This window comes from Chlamydotis macqueenii, chromosome 2, assembly GCF_036417535.1.
Source record: "Chlamydotis macqueenii isolate bChlMac1 chromosome 2, bChlMac1.mat, whole genome shotgun sequence".
NCBI lineage: Eukaryota > Metazoa > Chordata > Aves > Otidiformes > Otididae > Chlamydotis > Chlamydotis macqueenii.
In genome coordinates, this window is record NC_141557.1 from 6,940,936 (window position 1) to 6,960,830 (window position 19,895).

Below are 19,895 nucleotides of genomic sequence, written 5' to 3' on the forward strand. Positions count from 1 at the left end.
AAACTCCAAACACTTTTTTTTTAAATTAACTGCTATCAAAGAGACCTCTTCCTCTTACGTGCATTGCTTCTGTGAACACTGTGATTCCACCATGAGAATCCACAAATACAAAAAAATGGCTTTATACCTAACACTTCAAAAAGCCAGCACGGGTCAAAGCCGAACTAACAGGACTTGGACAATGGTCAATATTCACCTGAAGGAACACGCAAGCTGCACGTACCCTTTACAAACCGAGGTTACAGTGGCACAAGCGAGTTCACGGCCGGGTTCTCCACGCCGGCACGCTCGCGGTTGCACTGGCAGAGGAGCGGGGCTGAGCAGCTGCAATAAAAGGCGACTGCCTAAGTCCCTGCTGCCAGCAGAACAGATCTCTGGAATCGTGGCCTTAAATGCCCTGTAAATACAGAGCTGACTAGAAAGTTTCCATTACTAACAAAACACTGGTAAGTAAATTACCAGGGAACAGTTCCTCAGTAGCGATGAGGTGAAAAACCTTCAATAACCTTCAACGCCTTTCCTTCTCCACGTACCGTTGTTCTGTTTCAATGACAAATTACACTAGAAATATCTTTTTACTGCAAACTTAAGAAAGTTACAATGGCATCTGGGCTTTGCAGCATTCAGCATATTGGAAAATCCAGGATACTTTAATTCTCAAGACCTGGGAGAAAAATCTAAGATACTCAAAAATTTCAGGTGCCAACGTTCTGTCCCACAAGCTGCAAAACAAGGAGATAAAGTCATCTCAAAGAGCAATAAATACTGTTTTTTCCCTTTGCATCTGGATCCTACAGTAAAGGTAATATGGTTGGTTTCATCTCTCCAAGGGAAACTTCCTTCATCTGAACAGCTGGAAATAATGTTTTGTCGGAGGAAGTACAGTATTTTGAAGTAGAGTTCCACCCAGTAAGAGCTCTGAGAGGATGCCAGGTAAATACAAAATTAATAATAACACCAAAAAAATTACCTTCTCTAGATAAAGGCACACTCCAACCCGTTATTTTCTTACATCCAATTCCAAGGTCCAATTTGAAGATGTTGAGGGTTTACCGCTTCCAAAAATGAAACCAAAAGTCAAGGCTTAACTTCCCTTGGAAAACTAAAAAAAAAACCCTAGGGCTTCAGTCTCACTAGACACACCCTGTATTAGCACAATCTACCACTTAATTTATTGTAAGGTAACACTAAGTTTGTAACACACAGCATGAGAACTTCAACCGAAATAAAAAAAAAAAAAAACACAGAAGTGTGCTACCATTAAAAACCACTGCTTAGGAGTGCCACTGAACTAATTCTAAGCTTAAATAAAAACTATCAGCAAATAGCAACTTTATCAGCTAGATAAATTTCTGTTGTTTCAGTTCCAAATCAACTCAAAGACTTGTTTAAACACTCAGCCTTGGATGCGCACAGTAAAATAAAAATACCTGTGTCTCAGAACCTGTATCACGCCCGCATGTGCAAGCACGTAAGTCCTTCTGTCTTTGATGCTTTCTGTTCCCGGTATCATTCAGAGAATTTGCATTAAAAGCCTATACAATTCTGAGTGATTATGAAAGCATTTTTTTTCTCTGGATGAAAAACTGCAAATCCTGAAGACTTCATGAATTCTTCTGAAGAATTCTGGTTTTTTTTTCCCCGAGTTTCCTTGGCCATAAATTTCATATCCAGGTTCATTCAAAAGAAATCACAAAATTAAAAGCTGTTCAATTTATTACCTAATAAATACAGATATACCCTCACTATTATGAGGCATGAAAGAATCCTTCAATGGCTTTGTTTTTTTAAAATTAATTACAGCACGCCTTAGAAAATGTGCTGCTGAAGAATGAACTGAGGAAAAAAACCGAATTTTCATACATTCCTAAAAATCTCAGACAAAAATACGTTTGCTACACTATTTCACCAGCTGCAAAATTCAACCTCTGTTGCCTTGCACACACTTGAACATTATACAAACCAGGTTTCACGTGATTATGAAAAACCATGGGCAAAACACACTGCTGGTCTGATATGTTCTCTTAAACACCAAGAAAGGTTTCTGTTGCTTTTTATCAAGCTGTTGCTCTGAGTGAGGATAGCAACTACCGGTGTTCTTAACACAAACAAGAAAAAAAAAAACTTTACTTTTATAAGATGTTAATTTCTTAATAGACACAACAGAAACTACCAAGGCCAACCGGTTCTTCTACATGATAACTGTATTAAAATAAAATGTACTTAAAATAAGTGTGATTCAGATAATAAGCTACAACGGGTTTACAACAGGGATCTTGTTTCAATAAAGCAAAGTAAGTTCAGTATTCTCCTACAACCAGATTTTTAATACTTGCATTAGAGCTAAGGAAAACAATCAAGCTCCTATTCCACATTCCTGAAAACAAATCTGTAAAAGAAGCACATCTGAAGCCACATCTTAAAAAAAAATTAACAGCCATCAAACTACTCAGAAATTTTCATCCTATTATTCAGGAAGATCTAAGAATACCAAAATATTTTTAAAACAATAATAGAAAGTCAGTATTTAAGCCACATTAGAAAATCCTCCCCTAAAGCTTCCAGTTATTGCAATACTTCTTAAGGCAGAGTTTCATGACAAAAATACTTTTTTTTTGTGCAGCAGAGACATACAAAAGGATTCTTCAGGATGCCAAACACTTTCAGAACTCTCCAGTGATGACTCATCCTGTTATGTATACAAAGCTTTCATTAAAATAAAGTCAGTTGGCATCATTACAGATCCTCAGCAATCTTCAACTTACTGTTATTTCTTGTCCAAAGTATTCTAAACACTCTGCAACAAAGTATTCTGGTATGCTAATTTTGGGGAGGAAAACGTGCAACTTAACTTGAATGGCCTTTCCTACACAAAGAGTTTCTACTCTGGGCCACAAAGTGCTCCAAGATGGCCCTGAATACAATTTTTAGCTAGACAGAAATTCTTTGTTGCTCCATGTCAGTTCCTTGCCAGTTGCGCTGATCAACTATTTTGCCAAAACAAGAAAAATAAGTCTTTCAAAATGAGTCTTGATGAGTGTAACAAAAAGAACCACTTCAAAAAAAAAAAAAAAAAAAAGGCAGAGGGGGTATTTAACTGCTCCTGAAAACTTTGAAAGCATTCCTTCTGGCTGTCTCTTAGAAGCATCATTTGAATCCCCCCCACAAATGAATTTATTTAATCTGTTGTACTTCAGCAAAATCAGAATGAACTAAAAACTGCCATATAGATGCAAATAATTGTAATGAACTATATCACTATGCTGACAAGTATTTGCCAATAAGACAGCTTTCTTTGTTATATATAACTTCTTTGAAATGTGGCATTGTAGGCTTTTTTTAATTGGCTGTTGTTTGCTTCACTTACACACATGAATGTTTGCAAGATGTACTGGAAACCAGAAGCTTCCCACAGCGCTACGTACAGAACAAGCATTCTGCGCTTCGCTCTATCAAGCGCTGGATCTGCTCTTTCCAAACCAGGCTCACAGGTCGAGAGGATCGGGGTTTTATTCCATGTTTATTCATCTTCTACCTGCAGGCAGAAGGCAGCCACGAACAAAGCCAGGTAACAGCAGCTGCGGAGCTTTAAATCAACCATTTACCTTCTGAAACTCACCTCCAGATTCACTTCACACGGGCAGCTAGTCTGGAGTTAGCAACCCTCCCACGGTATCATCTGGCCAAATTCAAACAAACAAGCGAGATACAAATAATTTCCTTTCTTTTCAATCCCTCCAGCCACTCACTTCTCTAATAACTCAGTTCCTAGTGTTGATCCTTTTCTAAATATGGCCACACACGCATAAGAAGCAAGCCTCGGTGCCAGCTACGCAATTTCTCTTTCCCACTGGGGACACACTTTCCAGCATCTCCGATGTTTTCAGAGCAGAGGCCTCGCCCACCACTGCCACATACACATTTTATTTTATTTCTTATAAATGCCTCTTACCCACAGTAGTTACGAGTGCCAAATCATCCGATTTCACAGAGTGTCAAAAGAAAAGCCAGATCTAAGAATTTATATAACATTTTGTATCCCTTCTTCTTCTGCAACCTGATCTAGCGGGGGATGTCCCTGCAGGGAGGTTGGACTAGATGACCTTTGAAGGTCCCTTCCAACCCTAACCATTCCATGATTCTGTGATTTGGAACTAATACTCTTCATTTGCTCAAATTCCAACGACCGCAAGAAGTCAGATGTCCCTCTTCAGTCATTTACGCTGATCACAGGACCTCGACCAACTACACCACATCTCTGATAAGTTTATGTTTTCCATGGGTACCGTCAAGGCTATACCTGATCAAAGATACAAATTAAATTTGTGGATTCATGCTATGAGCCTTTGAGCTTGAAGCACACTGATTTCCATGTTTGACAAAAGATAAAGCTAAAGAACAGCCCATTTTTTTCTACTCCCAGACAAGATAAGAAGGCTTGTCTTAGAAGGCATAACTAAATCCCTTTGATTTTTTTTTTTCATTTAGTTGTAAGTTTTTGTTATTCTCTCATTATTTATGTGCTACCATAGGTGGTCATGGCAAATTACCAACATAATTTACACTGGTTCTCTAACGGTAAGACTAGCTTATTAATTAAATTTAAAAAAAAAAAAAAAAAAAAAAGGACAACAGTCTCTCTGCTAATTCAAAAGCAGAGGTACAGGAAAACTAGAGACATCCCCAGTCAACAACAGAAGCTTCATACTTCATATCTGTCTTTTTTAAAACTACATTTAAAATGAAAGCAGACACTATTTTCATTTACTCACATCTAATCATCAGTCGATACAAGAAGAGAGATGAGTAACGGAAAGCCAGCTGAACACAGCGCATCTTCAGCAGAGGTCTGAATGAGGCTGGGGCTTGGGCTGGTGAACAATCAGCCTCACAAACAAGAGAGACATTGCAAAATGCACAGCACAAACACAATGGAGGGTCCAGCACAAAGCATGGGCTTGGCTCCATCTAACAAACAAAAGGAGATACTTTAATAATATTTTAATGAGGGTTTGCACGTGATCTGGTCCATTAGATACTGAAATGCTGCTGTTGCCATACAGCCACCTTGGCACGTGGCGGCTAATGCTCAAGCGGGCCACTACAGGAGGCTTGCAGAAGGAAAAACAAATAAATAAAGCCGCAGCAGCTTTGGTTGATAACATGAGTAATACCCTGGAGGTTTTAAAGATCTATAGATCCACAAACATCAGCACAATCAAGTGTGAAACCTTAATTCACTGATAACCAGTTCTATCAGGAAACATGATAGGCAGAATAACCAAGTCCATTTATGGTAGATACAAAACAAGTTCATCATCCAGATACCAATATTATTGAACTAACAGAATGACTCAAAACTAAGCTATGTAATACAGACATTTAACATCAAAAAACAAGATCTCATGATTCCTTAAGGATGCAAAAAAATGAAAAAATGTACTCTCCTAAGAATGACAAGAAAAATTGCTAACAGTGCAGACATCCTGCTTTTGGGGTCCATTTGCCTCTTACTGCCTTCAAAAAGCAGTCCTGTCACACACCACATCCAATTTTTTTCAGTTTAAATAAGATTTCACCGATGTAACCTGGTGCTCTCGCGCAGGTCTGTGGTATGTGAGCCCCTCTTTACAAAGTATACAGCCTGTCTTTCCCACAGGTAGCTTTTCATGCATCTTGTTAATTACAACCACAATTCACACCCAAAAGGTGATCACAGAGTTAGCGTTGACTGTCTCTTCCAACACATACTACAATGGCACTGATGCTAACAGGGAGAAGGTTCAAGAAAATTCCAAGTAAAAGGCAGTTGTTCTTCTCGCAAGATACAGTTAAACTCCACGCTCAGCACGGTGAAGGTTTGTGTGATGGAGGAGAGGCTGGACACGTTCGAAGGAGATGTCTAATGCTCAGCAGATCTAACACAGAGACACCATCCTTGTCTCAGAAATCCCACAATTCTTTCCCAACCTTCCGCGACTAGTGGTTCAGGGAAGAATCATTACAAAATTGCCCTTTCCTTATTTTCCTTCCTAGGCATCTGCTGCTGACCACTGCAGGAAACGTGACGATGGGACATCCAGATCTCTGATGTGACCCAGTATAGCTGCTGCTGTAAAACAGGTAATGTCTCCATATTATCTTACAAACAGACTCTGAACCAAGAGATGGGAAAACAAAGTTCACCATATTGCCCAAACTACTGTCATACCTGAAAACTGAGCTTTAACAACACTGACCTTCATTTCCAGCCTTGCATTCAACATCCTGACCTGTGAATAGTGAACACGCAATTACGTGGCCTTTAGTGGTTTATTAAAGTTTCATTCCTCTAAAAAGGCTTGTTCCTGATTTCTGTCATCCAGAGACTCTAAGTAAAGAAAATGTCTGAGCCTCCTATACCCCTTCTCATTCAGTAGATGGCTTATTAGGATTTTTATCCATGTTGTATTTAAAATACAGTATACAAAGTGCCATATATCCACTTATCCTTTAGTCCAGCAGTCATCATCTACCATAGTAAAAAAAAAACAAAAAACAAAAAACAAAAAAAAAAAACCACACCCTACCTCAAGAACCAAAAGCTTCATGTCATACAATCATGTTTTTTTGACAAGATGCTTTGACAGTCAAAAACCACCTACTTTTCTTGTATTTAAGCGACACTAAGCTCCTCTGGCAGCTCAATGGATTCTTCTAAGTCACCAAATTCCTTGCACAGCCTCAGAAATAACCGAAGTGATCATGTGTCATCTCCCTGAAGACAGTCAGGCGACATTTTGCTGCTATCTTCTAATTAGAAATAATATCCAATCCTAGCACATCAGCATTCTAATCTTACTTTTTGTAGGGAATTCATAATTTTTTGCTTCTTGTAGTCAGTTAAAAGATTACAGAGAGAGATCCATGGGAGTTTATTTTGCCTCCCCCCTGGATAAAGTAATACAGTTAAGTAGCAAACAAGCTCCTGGACACAAAAGCTCTTTTCTGAATACCATACAGATTCCCTCATCTTCAAAGTTAAAGCTGAGAACCTATCTGAGAAGACAGGTAGACACTGCTTGCAGAGAGGGCTGAGGGAAAGCTCTTAAGATGTTGTCTCCTGGGGTAAAGAGATGGAATAAGAGGCAATTTACTATCTGCAGAAGACAAAGAGGTGAGCTGCGGGATATGGATGCAGGGAAGATTAATTAGAGTATGATTGTATTTTGTCGTTTGTCAATTTTTCAGGCTCATGACTTTAACCATTCCACAATTCCCAATTTTCAGTACCCAGACCTGATGTGCGCCTTTGAATGTCAGGACCACAGAGTTAAGCATGGAGTTTTATGAGAAACAGTTGGTGTCCACTGGTTGTGGGCAAGTTCTTTCTCATACTTAAAAGTTGCTTCATTTCATCCATCTATTTTCCATGACGATGTAGAGAGGATTCATTGGCAAATCTAGTAAATGACAAAGTGTATTACGCAGAATCCTATGATCCGGGTGATTCTGTCTTGGAGCGCCATGTACAGGGGTGGTCATGGAGCTCTGTCAGCAAATTTCACTTTTGCTGCCCAGGTACAATCTGAGTATAGGACAATCTGCAGAAAGTTGGGTTCTGATGAGTTTAGCAGGCTTAGGAGGCTGTCAGAAGGACAAGACAGGAGATTCCAGGACAGATAATTTCAAAATACGTCTTCTTTCTGTATAGGTTGCAACCACCAAAAAGATTCTGCAAATTTATTTTGGACGGCAGATGCAGAAGGTGCATTCTCTACTGACATGAAGTGCTTACGGGGCAGCTGGACACTTTGTGAAAAAAAAAGCATGTATTTCCTTACGTGTGCCTCAACTGTTTTATGCAGTTACAACAGTTTTACCTAAGATGCAATCACTCCCCCCCAATCCTTGCTTCTGTTACAGCCTTTAGAGACAGAACACCACCACTGCTGCTCTTCTGCCCCTAATTAGACCACTGCAGCACATCTTCCAAATTCCTCACAAATAATTTCAGGCGCAGAAGATGCTACAGAACAGTCAGAAAAAATTACCCCTACAATCTGCTGAAGAGACTACAATCATCACTGGCTTTTCTATTACAAAGGACATCTACAAGACAGCCTCCCCCAGAAAAAGTCTCCTACTCGTCACCTACAAATGTATGTCACTTAGCAGGAGAGACAACTAAGTAGCGCTTCTTTATCTGCTTCCTGGCCTGAAAATTCTGGCACAGGAGATGGTGCAAAGCACAAGGATAGGATGTGGAGTCCTGCGTTCAAAATTATTCAGCCCTACGTTGCTCTGATAAAATTTAACACAAAATATCAGTACTTATGATGCTGCCCTGTGTTTGATGAAACTGTGTATTCTGATACTGTATTCTGCAGTAGGCTGAGACTCAGAGGCATGAAACACATCTAGCTCAGGAAGAACACAATCAAATAAACCCAGTTATCACTGAGTGGCCCAGAAGTGCCCTTCATTTCTTTCTCTCTGCACACAACAGGAGTGTGATTTTGGTCGGTATCTGGAAGCAGCAGCAGTAAAACATGGCTGACCAGCCAGGAAAGGAATAATACAGAAATCAAGAACAAGTTTATGCAATTTATAATTGTTATGACTCCAGCTTAGCACTGTCACACGGAATCTAAGTTGACAGAAAACTACTCTCACGTTTTCTTGAAATGTGAAGAACGAAAAACTAATCTGCAAAGTCTGGTTTGTTTTTTCTAAAGCACCCTGTTTCCCACGCTTTTTGACCATGCAGAACAGCAACTGGCTAGCGCTATTCAAAACAGCAGATACAGAACGGACCGGACTATCGAATTCTTACTGATACTGACGAGCGTTTGCTCTCATAACTATTTTATTTCCCTGGAAAACTTTCTATCGACTTCACTTGTCTTTGAAACAGAATTGCATACCTTAGAGAATACCCCATCATCCTGATTAATAATTAAATGAATCCATACAGTACTTATTCACTGACAGTTCTTTATTTGGAGGTCCAGGGGCATCAATAAGGAAAACTCCTCCGTAGCACTGGTGAAGCTGTCAGCGGCAGATGTTGAAGATTAAGCAGTCGTAAGAAAATTTAAAAAAAATAAATAAATTGTTTACATATTAACTGTACATAGGGCTCAATGATCAGGTGAACCACTTCTCCCTAACCTTCATTTCTCCCAGCTATCACCAGAGGAAACAGCAGCAAACAATGCTCATCAACAGGGGCGATGGCAGCAGATGTCACAACTGGCAACAGCAGTTTCTGGCTACGCACCACAGTTCAGAAACCCCAACTTTCCGGTAACATACTAAACAGAAGTCAACTGATTTCAATAAATCCCCAAGGGAAGCAATAGAACTGCCTAAAAATAGTATCTATTCACATATTCAGCTCTAGGATTCCAAAACTTTCTATGGAAAAGTGACAAAACCATCTCAGTAACTGAACCACAGCCGTCAAGACAGAGTCAATAGCTATCTGCATTTCTGAAAACTGGAAGAGAGAAAATAATTAACTTACAAACTCCTCATGGCTAAACATGCTACATTATTCTAGGTGGGTTCTACTACTTCAAGAAAAAAAAAAAAAAAAAAAAATTTAATTATACCGAAAAAAAATATTTAATTATTCTACATTTTGTAGACTAATACACAATCTAAACAAAATATACAGGCCTGACTCCTCTTTCCAGTCCAGTTTCAATAACTTGTTCACACAAGACTGTACCCCGATTCACACAAACCACCTCAGAAATCTTCCAGGCTTTTTCACCATCACTCTCTTCTCCCAAGAACTAGACTGCTAATTAGAATAGTTGCTACTTCTGGAGCTGCATAACGCTATCTTGATATTGTTTTTTAAACTATTTATTTTTCTTTAATTAAAAATCTCAGCTTCCTGTAACAAGGTGAAAATGGGGGGGGGGGGGGGAATGGACGGCAAAAGATGGTTAAATGCACTCGAAAAATAAAGACTGTTCACAGGCAAGCTATTGCACCAAGATGGATTAAGGTGAAAGAAAAAGACTGAAGTCTATGCTTCTCCTCCTCAATCACTCATCTGTCTGAAAGATTATGTTCCTGTAACTCTGGATTCCCCATTTCTGATGACTGCAAACCCACGATTCTTCCAAAAGCACTCTATCTTGCTTTTGTACCCACTCCTTTGTGCAATCAGCCCTCTATTAAAACACCATAAAGCCAACATGAAATTTTTCAAACCAGAAAGTCTGTCAAAGGTTGAAAGAGCACGTACTGTTCCATCCAGACCTCCATTTTACGACAGCTCTGCACATGTAATGAATGACTCCTGCCATGACCGTGACTAAAGCTTTTGTACACAGCGCAAGGCAAGGCTGACACGGCGGTGACAACACCTAGCACACCTTCTATTATTTGGCTCAGATCAAGTAACCTTTAAAAAGACTAGAAAATATTCTAGACTCATTCCCTCTTTACTCTCCTTAACCACTGTCAGCATCTGCTTGCTTGTCAAAACCGTTCTCACTGGTGCCACAAAACCATACTGTCAAAATTGCCCAACTCAAGGGGAAGTGCACTAAAATACAGCTCCAACCTTAGATCTCCTTCTCATCGCTCCAGATATGCCATCCTTGCGTAGTCCCATCCAACAAATCCCTTCCCCGCAATCCATTCTCTTTGTTCTGCCAGTTATAGCCTATCCTTTCACCCTGGTCCTCATACTTGGAAAAAGCCTTCAAATTCCATCAAACTCAATATCGTCACAAGTAATTTGATTCAAAGGAGGTAGATTTCTGCAGAACTATAAGTGTAAACGAGAATTCCGCTTGAGAGCTGCTGAATTCTGGAATAAACACAGCGCGCTCTCCTCCTGGTCTAATCCCATCTCAAACAGATCCCCCATGGAATTATCCTGTAACTGCCCACTTCAGCTGGTCACATTTTTCTCTGTGGCACCTGATGTTAGACACTAACGGGGGCAAGAGTGTAACTTGGATTGTAAGCTGGTTGGGGCAGAAGCCTAACTGTAAACCAGGCAGTAAAAACCTGCTCTCACATTCAGTTCTTCCTAAACAGTGCTTTACAAAAGCAATCCACATTCTGTTTTCGCAGCACCGGGGCATTTGTGGCACGAAAATTAGAAATAAGGCTAATAAAGAAAAAAAAAAAAGGAAAGAATGAAGAAAAAAGAAAAGGAAAGAGAAAGGGAGATCTAGAGTAACAACAACATGGAAGTGTTTGTGGTTAGGAGGAACACATGGAGTTCCATCTAAAACAAAGAATTCATCCCCAAATCAGAGTTATACCCAAGAACTGCAAGTCCTGACTGAAACAAATAAATACACAAGCAGACTCTTCCTCCATGCCTTCATCTTCTGTAAGTGTCTAATTAAGCAGTGTTACTCAAGCATTTACCTTTCAATGCTTGGTAACCAGGATGAAAACATGGGTCAAAGTAGCCAATGTGCAATCTTTTATTTTCTAGCTGTATTACAAAAGCACCATCAGCACAAACCACACTCACTGTGTAACATTTCAACAGTGAATACAGACAAGAGACTTCACCGAAGAGACAGACAGAAATGCAACGCGCTATGACTAACTTTCAACAGATCTTATGGAGGAGTCAAATATCCTCCATATGTGCGATATCATCTATACTTACGCCTGGCATTGGACCTCAACTCGGAGATGAAAATAAATCCTAACAAGGCCACATACAATTAAGAACCATTTTTAAAAATAAAAAATATTTCCAAGGGAAAAAGCTTAACCGTAACGTTTTGCCACTCATTGTGACATGCACCTGCATCCGTTGGGAAAAACCCGTAAAGACCACTCAAAGACGCATCTGTTTGCTGAATATGCTCCACATCAAATTACCAAACACAAAGATTAGAACACTCTTAAACAGAAGGCGCTCACCTATTCCCAATCCTACGTGACCGTTTCTCTATCCGAGCGCCTTCCCCACCGCATTTCCATGACATTTCCTGGTTCACCTAAGCCGCCCCAGAGAGCACCACTGCGGCACAGCAAATGCCATGAATCGCAAGGAGACATCTGATATCGGTGATATCACACGCTGGGATACTGCCAGAGACCCAAACATGCCAAAAGGATTTTGCAGAGGAAAGGCAGAATTATAAAAGACTCGCTGAAGGCCCACTGTCAAACTGGTTTTTCATACTTCTTTCTGAGAATGTGCTACCTCCTAAAGTTTCAATTGGAATGGCCCAAATAAAAAAAAAAATTTAAAAAAAGTCTCTTTCAGCTCCTTTAGCATGCTTTTGACAACACTCCAGAGCCAGTTTCCCTTCTGCTTGGGCTGTGTATTTCATACTAAACGATATACAAAGTACAGACTATTCAATGCGAAGAGTTTTCTGTCCACATTTTAAGAACAGGAGAACAGAGCTGCAAAGCTGTAAGACTGGAGAGCAGTGATGATAGAAGAATACTTTTCCTATAATTTTTAAACAGCTGACTAAATTTCCGTCTGGAAATACCCTGTAAAGCCCATGCTGAATGGTCCCTTTAGCCTGAAACAAAAGCAGAAATCAATATATGGCTGCTTTTCATTTTTGCTCAGCCGTTTACGTTTAAGAGATCATTTTCAGGCAAGTCCAATGAACAGTCACATTAAGAAAACACACATGATGCAACTACTTTCTACAGGCATATTATGTAAATGACAATAATGCCCCCCCAAAACACTCTCAAATAACAGTTTGCCAAAACTCTGTAAGAGTATCTAACCAGGAAAGAATAATATCGAAGAAAAGAAGAGAGGAAAAAAAAAAAAAAGAAAAAGGACATAAGTCAACTCAGAATACAGCCTGACAAAATAATTATATAAAAATTAAATAACAGTTCCTACAAAAAAAAAAAAAAAAAGAGTATTTTGCCCTAAAACATCTAGATTTAATGCCAACAGAATATTACATACAACACAAGAAGAGTCATAAAAGAGTTTAAAAAGATGACCTGCAAGTGAGGCAAGCCATTAAAAACTACAGTTACTCAAATTCCAAGTACATTATCAAAACAAAGAACATGTACAATAGAGAAGTAAAGGAAGCATACACCAAATATAAAGGCACCGTAGTATTAGTGAAATTAATGAATGGCCAGCACAGATACAACTGATCACATTTAGCACTGAGAAAAGTGTTTCTTGTCTCCTGCCTCTGTTTGTCTTACAAATAGATGGTTAAAAATATTTGCACTAAACAGTCTGGGAGCTGCTGGGTTTTTTTCTGTAGCAAGCGTACTTTATTGTGCAGAAACATCAAACAGAACATGCTAACATCAACATGACATACAAAAACACACAGACCCCCATATGTAAGCTCCAGCTTAGTATTTGTGTTTACTTTAATATACAGGACTTCATACAGTCACTGAGAATCTTTACATGTCTGCCTATTTGTTTCAGTTTTGCAACAGGAGTACCAACCCACTACTGCTTTATTTCTTCAGATCAGAAAAAAAAAACAAAAAAAAACCAAACCCCAAATTATTTTCATACCAGTCTTCAGTTCTCTCAAGAACTCCAGCTATGCCAAATAACGCAGTTCTACAAAATAGCGAAGTTAAATAATAAAACTAAAGTAACTCGGGAACATTTTTCAATTATGTAATGAATCTGGTTACAGTATTAACAGTATTAATGATTCACTGGTGAATACCCAATATTTAGTATACAGAATTCAGTACATGAGTGAAATAGGTTTTTTAGAAAAACACAAAACACCATGAAGATTAACTGGCTCATACTTTTAAAGCATAGGCTGTTGGGGTTTTTTAAAATCAATCTGCTACAAAGTAATACCACTGAAAAAAAAAAAAAAAAAAAAAAAGGAGTAGCCAGCCTCTTATTTTGTCCAGATCCAAAAAAAAAAAAAGACTTTTCCTTTACAGTTGCTATCAAGTTTGCTAAAGCCAGTCAGTTACATAACACTTACTTTGACTTCTGACCTATTTGCTCACTGCTCATACAGAAATCATCATATATGATGGTCTGAGCTCCCATTATGCGCTACGAGCACAGTGCATTTTTAAAAAGCGCTTTTTTTTCCTTCCTTTTAATTTACAGCCATAGATAAAGGCAGCTGGGAGGAGCATCTAAAATTAACACTATACAGGTATGCTTTGAAACCACGCAAAATTAAAATGGTCCTCTTTTCAAAAATAGCGTGTACAGAGCACTTCAAAATATGTAAGAAAAAAAAATCTTTTTCCATCGCTCCAGAATTCACACCAGGAAATTAAAGTGCTAAAAGAAAAAAAAAAAAAGCGAAAAAAAAAAAAAGAGTTTTGCTATAGCTAACCATATAAAGTCATAATTTTAAAAGAATACGCGTGCGTGCCGGTGCGGGCACACGTGTGTGTAGGTGCACACGGAGCAGCAGCGACCGGAGACCGGCTGCGGCCCCCGGGTCAGACCCGAGCTGCGCTTTTGTGTTTGTTGTTTCTCCCACCCCCCACCCTTTTTTTTTCCTTTTTTTTCCACCCCTTCCTTCTTTTAAATGGTCGAGTGTTACGTAGCGAGCGTGAAACTCGGACCTGCGTGCCCAGGTCTGTATTCAGACAGGGTTTTTTTTTTTGACCAAACGCCGTCGAATTCCCTCTCCCGAGTGTCCGCGGCCCCCGCCAAGTTTCTCGCCGCGGTCCCGGCGGCAGGTCCGTGTCCGTGCCCCCCCACAGGCCACCACCCCGCAGCCCCCCGCCCGCTGTCACGCTTTGCCCTTCGATACAAAGAAGTTAAAACCACGGCCGTACTCACCCCCGGCGAATCGGTTTGGCGCGACATAGCCCAGCCCCGCGGAACCTCTCACAAATCCCCTCTGGAAAATGGAGGGGCTGGCATCGGTGCCCGCCCGTACGATCCGGAGGAAAGAGAAGTTATTTACATGTCACGGCCGGAGCCCGGCGCCGTGGGGAGACACCGACCGCTCAGCACTCCCCGAGATCAGCCATATTCCTCCGGCAGAGCCGCCGCTCGCTTGCAGCCCTTCCCCAGGCCACTGCCCCGGGGGCCTCGGCGCGGCCGGGCGCGGCTCTTACAGGGCCCCCATGGCGGCGCCGCCGCGGGGGGAGCGATCCGCCACAGCCCCGATCGCCTCGGAACTTCGGCTCCGGGATCCTCCCCGAACCAGGCTGGAGCCGCCGGCGGAGGAGGGCGGAGGGGGAGGGGAGCGGAGGGGAAGGGGAGGGGAGAGGAAAGGGGGGGGGTGGGGGGATAGGGAGGGGGGTGAAAAAAAAAAAAAAAAAAGAACCGAGCGAGAGAAAGTAGATCCGACGCAGCCGGGCGCCGCCAATGTGCGGACCGGAGTCCTGCGGCAGGAGCCGGGGCCGCCGCGCCGACTGCGCCAGCGAGGCAGCGCCAGAGAGCGAGCGGCGGGAGGAGGCGCAGCGCCCCCGCCGGGGGCTCCCACCGCCCCCGCCCCGCCCCGCCCCCCCCTCCGCCGCGGCGGGGACGCTGCGGAGCTGGCGCCGAGGGGAGCCGGGGGCCGCGGCGGGGGAGGAGCGGAGCGGCCCCAAGGCCCCGCAGGCTGCGGTGGGCGAGCCCGGCAGCGCCCGGCCTGTCCCCGCGCCAGCCCCTCTCCTAGAAACACCTCCCGAACGCGGCGGGCCCGCCGTCCCCGTCCCCGCCTCCCTTCCCCCAGCCCCGGCACTTTCCCGTTTCACAAAGCGGCGCGGCTGAAAAGTTACAGAACGTTCCCATCGATCCCGGCCGCTTCCCTCAGACGTTTGGGACCGCTCGGGGGAAAAAAAAAATAAAATAAAATTAAAAAGAGGATTTCAGCCTTAAAGATGAAGGTGTGACTTTGGGGATGGGGTTCCCTCCATCCCCCTCCTTTTTTAACATTTTTCAGGCCAGGCCTCTCTATGCTTCTCCAGAACCAAACTGGAACGGAGGAGCTCGGAAAGCAAGCTTGAGAAATGTCCATCTAAACCCGGCTCTTTCCTCATCCTTCAAACCGTCCCTGCCAATTTTCCTTTTTCTTCTACAGGGAGAAAAACAAATCAAGAAAACATTACGCAACTATCACTTCACTTGTATTGATAGATTCCGGCAAACCCATCGGTCTGCCAATTCAAGGAGTAATGCAACCACCTTTGTTCAACTTCCCCTTCGCGCAGAAACCCTGAAACAGCTCTTGTGTAATGCTCCGCTTGTGTCAATCTTTCCTAAGTTTTCTTAAAATTTAAGTATCAGGCATCTGCAAGGCACAGGTTGACATGCTGCCAGCAATGTTCTGACTTACCTGCTGAACAAAAGTAAGACCATGCCTTACGTCTATTTTCTCACTCATCTGAATTTTTTTTTTTAATAAAATTCGCTTCTGTTACACCAAGCTGCAACTGGACATACCGAACCTGGGCACCTTCTGCTGTGGGCAAGCAAATAAGTCCAGTATTGCCTTATCAGTACTGGTTAGAGAAGTTCTCAATAAATGCACTCAGGAACTCAAAAAGATGATTTAACCTCTAAGACGGAACAAAACAAACCCCAAACCCCACAGAGCGTGATCTACCCCATTAGAGGGAGCAGACCAACGCTGCCCGTCGTCACATTTTCAGCTGAAACGGGCCCAGCCTGCAGGAAAGTTTTTATCAAACCAATTCTCCAGAGATTAAGATAAAATTTAAAAAAGAAAGCACTCATATGAAACAGTCTCCACGTGTTTACTCTGAAACAAGTAACTATTGTACAAGAGCCGTGGTGCCCTGTTAGCACAGGTACGGACACATAAATACATTTAGCTGCAAGGAGCTATCAAGCTACTGCTTATCAGCACATCGCTGGTAACCACGGGTATTAGCACACTTAGTCTGCTGCAACGAGAAGGTTTAAATATGTTAGTCCAAACCTGAGCCAAGATGGTAAACGTCAATATTTTATTTTGCAGTAAGGTTGGTTGTTTTGGTCCAACCAACAAGCGGTGAATTGCCAAACCACTACTGGGACACTCATCAATTTGCCCATTCCCTTTAGCACTCAGAGCCCTTTGGGTTTAACCAGGACAAACCCCCTTGGACACAGATCTCTGTCTAGTTTAAACATTTTTCTAACCAGTCTGAGACTGACGAAACTAAGTTCCTCTTAAACCAAAGAAGGTGCCCAACAGTGGACAGAAGCTGTGTATTTTCCGAATCGTATTAAATAAAATGAGTTTTGGTGTTTATACTCAGCAGGCTGCGCAAGGCTAGAGCACCAAGTTTAGCGTCTGTCAGCTATCCCGTAACTGCCGATTTACACCAGCTTCCACTACAACGCCGGGGCGGTACCTTCTGAGACGACAGCCCCTGCAGCATCACCGGCGCACCATAAATGCAGAAAGCTGTTTGCGCTGCGATACCTTAAACCCGTAGAGATTTTCAAACATGTTACACGCTGTAAAAAACCGCATGTTTTAACGTACCGGGTAATGGGTCACCTGACAAGTATGTTAGCACAAACGAGACGAGTTGCAATTTAATAATAGCTGGTTAAAATAATAATAATAAATTACTCTGAGTACTTTTCCCTACTGCTCATGTGACCCAAGATGGAAGCTAACAGCTATGAAGCCGTCTTAGCTGGCCTTGTTCTTCCTCAGAGCTTCAAACATGGAGCTGCATTTTCTCTCACATGCGAGATATAGTTCTTTTACTGTAAAAGCAGATGAATTGCCATAAAAATCTCAGTAAGGACAAAACTGTAATTACAGTCCAACACAGTCGGACGTGGTCCAACACCAGTCATGTTGACTCATTACCACTCTGCCATACAACCTGCCCAGAAGTTGCCTTCAGTGGGATTAATCAATGAGCTGAAGGAAAAACTCGGGGTAGGGTTTCACGTTCGGCAGCAATTCCAATTGAGGCTGATCCCAGCCCGTGCCTCTTCTTCCCAGCCTCTGACCTGTGCCCGTTCAGCTGTAGGCTGGATTGTGTTGTGAACCAGACCAAGGGACTGATCGCTATAGGATAACCCAGCAAGAAGCGGCCGGGCCACACCTGAAAAAAGGCAAAGCAATTTTGTCTGCATCGATTCCCCGCCCCGATTCACACGTCTCCGCAAACGTGTGTCAACGTGATGGCAAGGCAGAAACTGTTTAAGCCAACACTTCTGCGAAGAAAATGTTCATGGGAAAAATGGGATCAGTCATCTTTCCTAAGACACTTTTTTTTTTTTGTAAGCAACAGAAGCGATGGATTTAATGATTAAGATAAAAACTTATGTCTATACATATGGTGGACTGTTTTCTTCCAAACTCCAACTGATTAACTCAAGGATACAACTCTCTTGAGTTAATCAAGTCACATTTAGCGAAGCGTGCCTTATCTGTTTATGACAGGCCCTATTCACAAATTCTAACTTTTGGAGAATGTTACTTCACAGAATCAGGAGAAATTCAGACTTAGATACGTCACCACTTCCAATACATTCCAGTCTAGCTTTCAGGTGCAATACATCGGAACACAAGAGACAGGGGCTTCACAACAGAAGTACTGCTTGGTTACCATAGCTTGGTCATACATTCGATTTGGTACTTCATTGATTTTAAAACTTACAAAGATTAATGTATTAAGAAGCACTAAAATGTGTTTGTCTTTTTTTAAAATATTTGTTTCTTCTTAACTTCTGCTGACTTGCTATTTCCAAGATCTTCAATGCCATTCTAATAATATTATAATAGAATCGTAACAGCTTGAGACTAAGCCCCAAGTACCTAGATACAAAACAACAACAGGCAGAAAAGGAAACTCCAATATTTTTCCTTAGCCTGGCAATTCTACTGAAATGTAAAGGCAATTTACCTTCTAGCACCCTTTTTTTCATTCCATGCTACGTATCAACTTAAACCACCCTCTCCTGTGAATACACTTTCTCTGTAAAATTCCACTTTTCATGCCAAAGCATAGATTAAACAGAAGTAGCGTGACTTCTTTTTTATTACATTTGAAAGGTTTTGGAAGTTCCTTGTCTGTACTAAGACAGTCTCTGGAGATAGGCCACATTTCTAAAAGTAAAAAAAAAAAGAAAAAACAAAAAATGTTCCAAACCATATTTTTTCCTCTTCCCTGCACTGTGAGCATGAACCAGGTCATATCTGGAACCCAAGATAGGGCAGCAGCACATCATACAGCCAAGAAACACATTTTGTGCATTAACTACATACCCACGTTAACATACTATTATAAATTTTATTTAAAGCCATTACGTCTAAAATGTGCTCTCTAGCAAGCATGCTATTAGAAATAAAAACTGAACAGTAATGTAAGTTAGGTAATTGAAATAGCTTTCTACATAGAAAACATCAAATTCTGTCTGTTCTTAGGGCTCTGACAGACAAGTTTTGGCAAATATTCCTGAAAAGGCTCACGGTGTCTTTCGTCCCTGCCGTCTTGCCATGCTTCAGCCAAAGGTTACCGTCCCTGTGACAGAGAAGGCTCCAAGGCAAGGCCTCACTGGTGAATGTGAATTTGAGGGACAAGCCCTGAAAAACAAGCCGGAGTTTTTTGGACTAAAAACCAATATAGACGAATAGACCACAAGCTGAAAAGAAGATGTGAGAAGAGAAGAGGTAGAAAACAGGCAATACCTAAACACCCATGGGCCATCAGAAAATGACTCATTGCTAATGACATGCGTTGTTAGCTGCTAGAACTGGCAGGACAAAACTGTTTTCAACAGTGCATGACAGAAATCCAGTGAGAATATAAACTCTGACATTTTCTTTAATCAAAATAGCCATACCCTGTTCCTTCAGCACATAAAGTTTTAAATCTACTCTTTAAAAATCTGGAATGCCAGGTGACATCATTTCTGAAAAAAAATATAGTGAGGAAGCAATAATTTATTTAGTCTATGTGGAATCACACAGATTAAGAAATAAAGCAAGTATCAGGTGACAGAGGGAATAAGGAAC

The 19,895-nt window shown here is 41.5% G+C and overlaps 1 protein-coding gene across 11 annotated transcripts in view; it reads right to left on the reverse strand.

Annotated features, from left to right (window-relative positions):
* Nucleotides 1-19,895, reverse strand: part of KMT2C (lysine methyltransferase 2C) — a 197,257-nt gene that overhangs the window by 164,367 nt on the left and 12,995 nt on the right. The window contains exon 1 of one of the 11 annotated variants that reach the window (XM_086741827.1): nt 14,759-15,127. The exons of the other annotated variants lie outside the window; for them this stretch is intronic. The gene's annotated coding sequence lies outside the window, so the exon portion shown is untranslated. Of the gene's footprint in view, nt 1-14,758; nt 15,128-19,895 lie in introns of those variants that run through there. 11 annotated transcript variants of the gene reach the window in all.